Raw genomic sequence first — 9,301 nt, 5'->3', positions numbered from 1 at the left:
TGTTTTCCCAAATATGTTCAGATGGAAACGTAATTGCTGCCTCGATTATATTCACTGACAATGTTTTTCCAGGGAGTGTGCTAAGTGCTAAGGTATTGTACCGCACACAATTCAGTGAGGAGAGGTTATAGGTAGGGGGGGTAAAACACGTCTTGTCTCGCACTTCAAGTAATTGTTGCCTTTTTCAATATTTACTAAATTGGCCTGAATATAAGACGGTATTATAGGAAAATTACAGTGGGAAAAGTGTTGTGCGTGTGGACTAGCCAATTACACACTGAGGACGTTAGATATTCTTTTTGAATGGAGAAAATACTATGACAGAGAGTGTTGCATTATGGGTTGTTTGCAGACTTAATGTTGCTGGGATATTGAGTGCCTTCAAGTCAGTTCATGGAGTCTCTTTTAGACTAAGCCCAATTTGATTTATGGGACTTTCCAACAAATACATCTCCCAATCTTTACTGCAGAAATGGGCCGGGGACAGAATTATCCACCAATCAGTATAGAAATACGGAGAAAACCATTCCGACCTCTTCCAAGAGAATGACTAGAGAGTGCATAAGTGTGTGACAAGCTACACAAATGTGGGATTTATGTTCTATTTCATGGTGAGAACAGGCTTTAAAGATGTTGTCTCTATGTTGTATGTATTATCTTGAAGAAACTTTTTTAACAGGAGTCGTGTGAAAGTGTTTCTTAACTTCAGAAAGTCTTTTTCTAAAAAGAAGTGTTGGACCGTGATCTTTACCCCTAGTGTTGCCAGTGTCTAACCATAGCCATAAAAAGGTTAGTTGCTACAAGTGGAAAACCTGTAATAAAATCAAATGAAATGCATTGTCATTGAGTATTTTACAGAATATTTGTCATTTTGCAATTTTGCAGATATGTTAATTTAAACATTTCATCATTATGTTGATTAAAAACATAATTTAGGCAGCTCAAAACATTATTTTATGTTGTAAATGAGTAGTATGAATATAATTATAAAAAAAATTTCACTGTAAATGTCATTGTGTTTAAATAATATCAGTCCCTAAAGGACTTAGTAATGGAAAGTAAAAGTTTTGTGAGGGAGCGGTTGTACTCTTAACATTAAGAATTACACATCCAGAATTCACAAATTTTCACTGGGACTCCCTAAAAAATAAATAAATCTGTGTCAAAGACTTCTGTGCCATCTCTCACTCCAAAAAGTTTGACTGTGCCAATCAATCAAATGGGGCTTTATGGCAGAATAATGTGTGTTTTCTCTCAAGAATGCCCGTCAAAGGAGGCATTGTGGTGGAAACCTCCTCTGGACCCACAAAGGTGTCACAGTAAGCAGGGGTTGTCAGACGCTTGTCACTGCTGGGTGGTTTGAAAGCATGAAAAATACCCTCCCTGGGGACAGAGGGAGGACGAGTGGTGAGGAGAGAGGGAGAGTGTCGACGTGTGTGTGTGTGTATGCGTGTTTGTGAAGGCCTTAACTCACTTTAGCCTGTTACATCAACCCTTGTCAATCCTCCAGACAATAGGTCTCCATCCACGCAGCGGACTGTTTTCACCTTCAGGGGTGATGGCTATATTATTCAGCCTGACAAGCTGTGCCAAGGGGAGATCAAAATCTTTGCCTAATTGAATGCTGACAGTTTAGGTTCACTCACGCTCTAAGCTATATGGAGACTGATTATTTGACTGAGTAGGATTATTATGGGTGAAGATTCCATCAAAAAGTAATTTTGGCAGACTGAGGGTTCAGATTCAACGTCACTTATATCTGACAGGGAAGCACCTTTGACACGGCTGACAGCTATACCTTAAATGCAATATCCACCTCGCAGGAGATTCAGCATGGGCTCCTTCTCCATTTTTCTTGCACTTTTTCACATTTCTTGGCAGGCCCAAGTGGCAGTGACTGATGACAATTTCTGTTTTTTGAACATTTAAGAGACTTAATCATGCAGGATTATAATCATGCACCATTATAGTGAGCTGTCCACTCCTCAAGCTTGATGGATTTTGGGATTTGACATGTACCTTCAGCACAGGTTGTTGAGCTTGATGAAAATGTATTCATATTAATATCTAAAAGATCATTCTTGATATTTTCACATTGCCAATCTTACCATTACTGTTTGCCTTTACTGCAGTTGAAACGCACACTCAAAGGCCAAAGCAAGCACTACACAATTAAAGGGGGCGCTCAGGGTTGCTCAACTAGTAGAGCACGTGCCCTGAAATAAGAAACGTGTTTTTGTTACCTTCTAATGAGCTGTTTTTATCTACAGATGCCACGGTTCGCCTTCTGTGGAGGTCGCCACGTTTCTACATTAGTCCAGAAGGGACAAACCAAACACTGGCTCTAGTTGCAAAGTTGCAAACTGCAACTACATCCTTCACACTTTAAAGCACAGTTTTCTTTTTATTAGCTGATAATTCCGATTTTAGAGCTGACTGTTTGCCAGTGTCATCGGAGGCATCACTGTGTTTGTACACTTTTGCAGTACAGCATCTCCCCCAAGCAAAATCTCACACTATATCCAACTTGTAATTACTACTAGAAGGCGGGTGTCAACAGGTTTTCCCATTTGGTAGTTTTATGTTTACAGAACAATAAAACAATATGACTGAATCCAGCTTCATAGTCCCAGGCTTTCTAGCTAACGGAACAAATTCAGGTAGTGTATAATATGTATAGTCAGAATCTGGATGCAGGCTACATTACAGTTTGGTGTTATTGTGATGAAAGAGCGTTTTGGGTTGAACTGTTTGAACATAATCGCCCTTGAGTTTGTGTATTACAGCTAGTGAAGGTTAGAAAACCCCTACAGTAAAGCGAGTGATTAAATTCAGAAAACAATTAAAAATCACAATGGCAACAGCAGGTAAGTTAAATAAGGCCTCCTGGAACATAACGACACGTGAAATAATTTGTTAAGAGGCATCAGTGTCTCACATAGTGAGGGTGTGATGATGCTCTTCCCTTTCGCAATCCCACTTTGTGATTTACAGTGATGTTTTTTTACTTTATATTTTTGCCTTTTGAAGCTTTAATTTTAATTAATTATTCTAGTTTGTTTGTGAACTAGAGCGCTGGCTTTTTTTTTTTTTTTGGGTCCCATATAAAATGTTTATACCTACTTTTAATCAAGCCTCATACCACAGGTACACTACTACTTTTGAACCATAAAATTGGCCTGTCACTGTATGCTCAAATTCAATTTAACAAACTAACTACTAAGTGTGAGACCTAACAGCACAGTGACATTGCATATCCTTCTGTGTCATCTTTATGCAATGCGAGCGAGATGATACCATACGCGTGCATGCAATTACATCAGGCTAGTGGGGCTTGAAACCCAGACTGAATTCCAACAGAAAAGAATATTCTTTGAAAATCTGAAAAGGGCTGAAAAACAACACAGCACAACAAATAAACAAAACACGATTATAATACATACAAAATAATAATTACCTCGTACCAAACGACAGTACCGTCTACAACAGGAACTATTCTCCTCGAGCCAAGTGTGTGCTATTTTTGTGCGCTTCCTTTTTTCTTGTCAGTTTTGATAAGAGACCAGTGGAATAGATTATGCTTTTCAGGGGTCTCAGGGGGTTGGCTTGGCTCCTGTTAGAATTCATTTAGTCAGATAGCCTCTGTGGATTATCCCTGTTTTCAGAGGCCTGCATTTCTGACAGGTCATTATTGTACACCACACTGGGACCTACTGCAGAGAGCACCATGTAGCGAGCCTCACCACGCATCCACAGCTCCGCACAGCAGTGTCTATGTACACACACACACAATCAAACATGCCAAACCGTGCCCGCTCGTCTGATGTGCCTGTAGTTCAGTGGTGGACCTGATAGATATCCCGCCCCGGCTCTCCATGATCATTACTGCTGCTTTACAGACCAAGGGCCAAGGAGAGGACTCACACTTGCATGTTCAAGCTGCGAGCAATGGGCAGAATGTTTGATGGATGGACCCAAAGCCTGTGTTTAACTAATAGAAACCCTGTGTCAGTATCAAAGGAGGAAGGAGGCGGAAGCTGGAGGTTGACATCTCTGTCTTTCACACATATACTCACACACACACATACTGCCAGTACCTGGAGTCCGTGAAAGTTTGCCTATTTTTTCCTTCACAACAGGAATAAAGTGTTTGGTAGATTGTTCTGTTGGTCAGTGCCATGTAGCAAGATAGTGCATATCTCACCTTGCTGCAACTAGAACTGGAGGTTACTGTATATGAAACTCGAATGAAATTGCAGAAATATAAGTATAACCTTTAAATTGGAAGTTTTAAATGTGAAGCTACCCTGATACTCCAGCTCTTGTGCAGACTTTCATTTTTCAAAAGAGGATAATACCATTTTGTGACATACTTGTGGAAACAGCTTCAAAGCTTCAACCCTCTGTTTGGGCGTTTCCCTTCGCAGCAGGTTACTGGCATTTCAAAGCAGGCATTGCTAGGAGACATGCTGTCAACTTCTGTGGTGGCTACTGACAGCACCTCTACATTGATTCAAGATGTTATTCCCCTTCTTTAACAAGCCCACACGTTGGCTATCAACTGTTAGCGGTTTAAGCCATCGCCTCTTTACAATATTCAACATGAGAGGGTCAGCAGTACTGTTAAATTTGTAGTCTACTGGGAAGGCTACACTCACAGACTGAGACCTATTTAGTCTAGAAAGCGATGGTTAGGACTGAATCCCACAAGAAGTTACTTTTCATTCATGTTATTTCAGCACCAGTTGGGTCATCGGCAGCTCCCACACACCAGATAAATAAATCCCATATAAATAACATCCATATTTGAAATAATAATATGTCGCCAAATAATAGTATCTCATAATAATGTCTGACCTATTAGTTGTGATCCATTTGATGCCTAGAAACTTGAACATTTTTGGTGGTAAATGACATCAGACACAGAAACTTAAACACATAGGAGATTACGGTTTTAATGGAATGGTGCCGCAGAGAAATGACCATCTTTACTTTTCAGCATTGCAAAATAAATCGCAATTACACTTGGGAGCAGACAAGGGGGGCTTTCAATTCAGCCGACTCCACTTGACCTCTCGTGAACTAAATGATTGGGGCTCTGACAGTTAACTGACAGACCTCTCTTTGCTGGAGAGTATGCTGTATCCCTCCGAAACCGAGACTGGCTGAAGAACAACAGTAGACATCACACATCGCATCCCTGAATGTGCAACTGGTCGTCCCCACAGAGAGTCTTGCATTGCTGGCTATTGCTCGTAATTAATATAACAGCAAAGAACCAGGATTTATGTGAAAGCTCAATGGGAGTGCATACACGTAAGGCTTTTCAATCTGCCCTAGTAGTATTAACAAATGACCTGACTCCCATTAAGAAGCATTAGAAGAGAATTTCCAGACCCGCACACAGCTAATATTCACAGCTAATTAGTGAGTGTTGGCCGACTGTCTATCAACACTGTGACAACAGAACAGAATTACAAAGAGCTGCCATGGGAATGAGTGGATATCTAGATATGATTAATGTAAACAAGTGAGAAATTGTTGATGATGAGGTTCCTAGTTGCTGAGGGACTATTCCCTGACAGTGTAGTGCAAAGAATTAAGCAGTGAGAAACTACATTGTCCCATTGCAAATCGTGTCACTGAGTACACATTCAGGAACCGAGGCGCCTGTTGAATGTTGAAATGAGTCCATACGGACAACGAGAGAGGCTCACTCTGCAAGGTCACCGTTTCTGAACCTTCCTGGTAATTATTCTTGATACAAGGATTAATATGTAATTCAAGACGTAGGCCTGGGTGACTCTTTTGTTATTAACTTTGCAACAGTGGGGAAACCTTTCAGGATTATTTCAATTCAGTGATTACTTTTGGCCTAGCAGCTGATTGCAAACTGTGCTGGTAGGTTTACTCACCACATTGATTTCCTTGCCAATATTGAGAGTAGAGCTCCCAAGACATATGACCCTGTTCTCTCTGCTATGCTCTCTGTAAATCTTATTAGAGATGGAAGCTGATAGAAGCTCCTTCCCTGCACAACACTGGGAAGAGCACAAGGTTAAAAGAAGAGACAAGTTCGACTGAGTTTGAAAACATGTGGTCTTCAACTTACTTCAGCCATAACAGGGAGTTATGCCTGTATTGTAGTGCATTATTCGTATTAAATAACATTTTAAAAATATATAAATTAACCCAATACATCTCTTGAAATCTATTATAATAAACAGTATTAACAACTATTTTCATTTAAAAAAATAAACAAATGTCTAACAGTTTGTATTTCTTACCTTGAACAGTGTTATGTTGACTTCCTTCCAAGTTTCCTTCCCTTGCACCCCATTGTTACTTGTGTTTATCGTATAATATTCATATCTCCAGGTAGTGTATACCAACTCCGGGTCACAGGGGCTCAGGAGACTATCAGGATGCACTTGATGGAAGGTGGTTAAACACACTGCAGGAACTGACAGCCTATCACAGGGGACATACACAGACAGATACAGATGAAACTATTGGCAATTTAGAATGTGACGCAACACAGAGAAAGGGCCCAAAAGTTCCAGTCATGAATTGTGGACCTTCTTGCTGGGAGGCGCCAATGCTAACCCTTACCAGCTAGCAAAAAAATACCCATTATACTTATTCATGGAGCTATGGACTTCAGCTTAGCTAATATTAAACAAAACACCTTTCATCTAGCGACAGTACATTTTTCTAGATTAACTATCTTGCTGTTAGCCACATAACTCGGATATAGCTAGTGAGCCACGTAACTCTGCTAACTTGCTGGATGGCTAGCAAAAGAATACGCCACCATGTTTAATACTAATGAAGGGGCATTTTCTGCATTTTGTGCCAGAATTGTAAATGTGCAACAGCAGAGGTCACTCAGAATGATCAACCAGCTCTGTACTTCTGCAGAACCTTTTAGCCTCTTTTAGCTTGTTGTTTTAGTTGGAAGCGCCCACATTAACTATAGAGTTTGAGCTACCACTTGAACACAACTGTTTCCATCAAAATATTGGACAAACCTACTGTATGCTTTTTGCCCAGAACCAAGATGACAAAGAAACGCAGAGACTGCTGGCTCAGTGGAGCATCCTGCAGTCAAAGACACAGATATTTATTTCAGGAGTTGGTGGAGAGCAGGAAATAGAGCTAAAAGGAGAGTGAATATTGGACTATTTCTGACCAGAAACACAACACCAAATGAATGTTCGTTTGCTTTATGTGTAAGTAGGCAACCGTTATTACATCAGTTATGAAAACCAAACATGCTGCTGATATGTGGTGGCTGTGTATGTCAGCTGGTTTTGATGTTTTTCTGCCCCCTAGTGGCCAAAAGTTGATTACTGCTGTAATAGTTTGTCCCACTTATTGTAGAAGTAACAACACTTCTGCATATGACATATGTCTGTGCTCTTTACACTTTTTTCATAATCGTAAGCCCTAGCTTGTACTGTAACTACAATCAAAACAAACCAAGGACGGGTTGCAAAATGTGATACACACACTCATACACACACACACCAATTGCTGAGTCAGGTCCCTGTTGGTTCTTAGCTAATGATACCAGCTCATGGTAGATGGATAGCTAGGCGGTGTCTCACTTCAGAGGCGAAGGCCAGCTTGGCCATATTACAAGCACAACAGTGTCGCCATAGCACTGTTTGGCATGCTGCTCGGCCTCTGTGCGTTAGTCACATAGAGTCACCCGGGGAATACTTTCTACCTCTACTGATCACCGGCCTGCACCTCCTGGCCCTGAGAAATCAACAGCCAGGATTTATAGATTTACCTTAGATTGGCTGTCCCGCATTTGTACCCCCATAAATACTTTTACAGCTTTGCTAATGCCACTGTTGGGAATAAACAAGGTTACGGCGGACAAGATGAGGCTGAGATTTAGTTGGCAACTCGGACAGCACAGGGCAGAGCAATGAGAAAGGACTCGCATCGGGGATGAGCACTTTACAGCAAAGCAGGGTGTACTTTTACATACAGATACAGGCTTCACAAGCCTATGCAATAACTGACAGAGATCCACTGCATAACTTGAGTTGTCTCATCCTCTGAAAAAGCTAAACCATTAAGAGCTCAAGAGGGGCAACCAGATTATTTTTTCTGTCACTCTATATGTACCAAATACCAACCATAAGGTTTTCCTAACACAAATAAGCTAAATATGCAATTAAGATTAATAAATAAACCTCCTGGCAAACTGATGACCTTGGTCATAATTCTTATCAAAGACATTATAGATTAATTATTCAAGCACATTACTTCACTTGAGTTTTAAATGCTACTCATTCGGACAACTTCATGAAAGTTGCAAGGTTTAACAGCATAAAATATGCATGGGCAAGCCATCACTCTCTTCATAATGAATAAGCATACCTTAGAATTGACACATTTGCTCTCGGAAAGACTTGTACGACTGACGGCCATACATACACTCTGGAGTTGACTAAGCACTGTGTGTCTTTCCTCTAGTCGCTCCTCCAAAGTCAGCAAAAGCTCAGTTAAGTTGGTCCAGGCAGGAAAAACATTCATTGAGGGACGTCAATTGTTTATACTGGTTTCAGTTCAAACAGAGGTCAATTAGAGGGACAACGGGATTGTTTCAGAAAGAGCTCTTGTATAGGTCCTGTCTGCCTAGATGTCTCTTTGAGATGAAAACATGATGAATTGCATAAATAACCATATTAAGAAAACACTAATAAATGTAGTCAGCAGGCCAAAGCAGCTGCAAAGCACCATGGAAGATTTATACTCTAATATTATAATTAAGGAATACAAAAGCATTCTTTGGGAAATGTTTTGGTCCATCATTGATTCTTTGTCAGTCACTCCAGATGAAGTGTATTAATGGGCCTGTGGCCAGTCTTAAATGTGAATTTTTGTCCAGTTCTGGTGACTGATACAGTGTTGGCATGCAGTGAATACAATCATACCTCTCAGTGACCTTGGTGGCCGTGGCCATTATCCATCTGTAGGAAACCACCGCTTCAGAATGAGTATTTATCATTTAAAGGTGAACATTCACAAAGGCTTTCTATTTATTGATGTCTGTGTATGACTGGAAGGCCCACAGGGTCATAGGGATATAAAGCATTTCAAGAAAATGCAATTTGATTACTTCTCCGCCTACAGTGTGCAGAATGTGACATAATCTATCTACCTGAGGCTGTATTTCTATATCCATGCCACCTGACTGTGCTGACTATAGTTAAATTAAATTAAAATTTGAGAATTTGGTGTTCAATGATGAATGAACAATTCGAATTTTTACAAATTCTCA

Source organism: Morone saxatilis, unplaced genomic scaffold (genome assembly GCF_004916995.1).
Source record: "Morone saxatilis isolate NCDOM2014 unplaced genomic scaffold, NCSU_SB_2.0 Contig0, whole genome shotgun sequence".
Taxonomy (NCBI): domain Eukaryota; kingdom Metazoa; phylum Chordata; class Actinopteri; family Moronidae; genus Morone; species Morone saxatilis.
The sequence above is the reverse complement of the archived record's forward strand: the minus strand, read 5'-3'. Positions refer to the sequence as shown.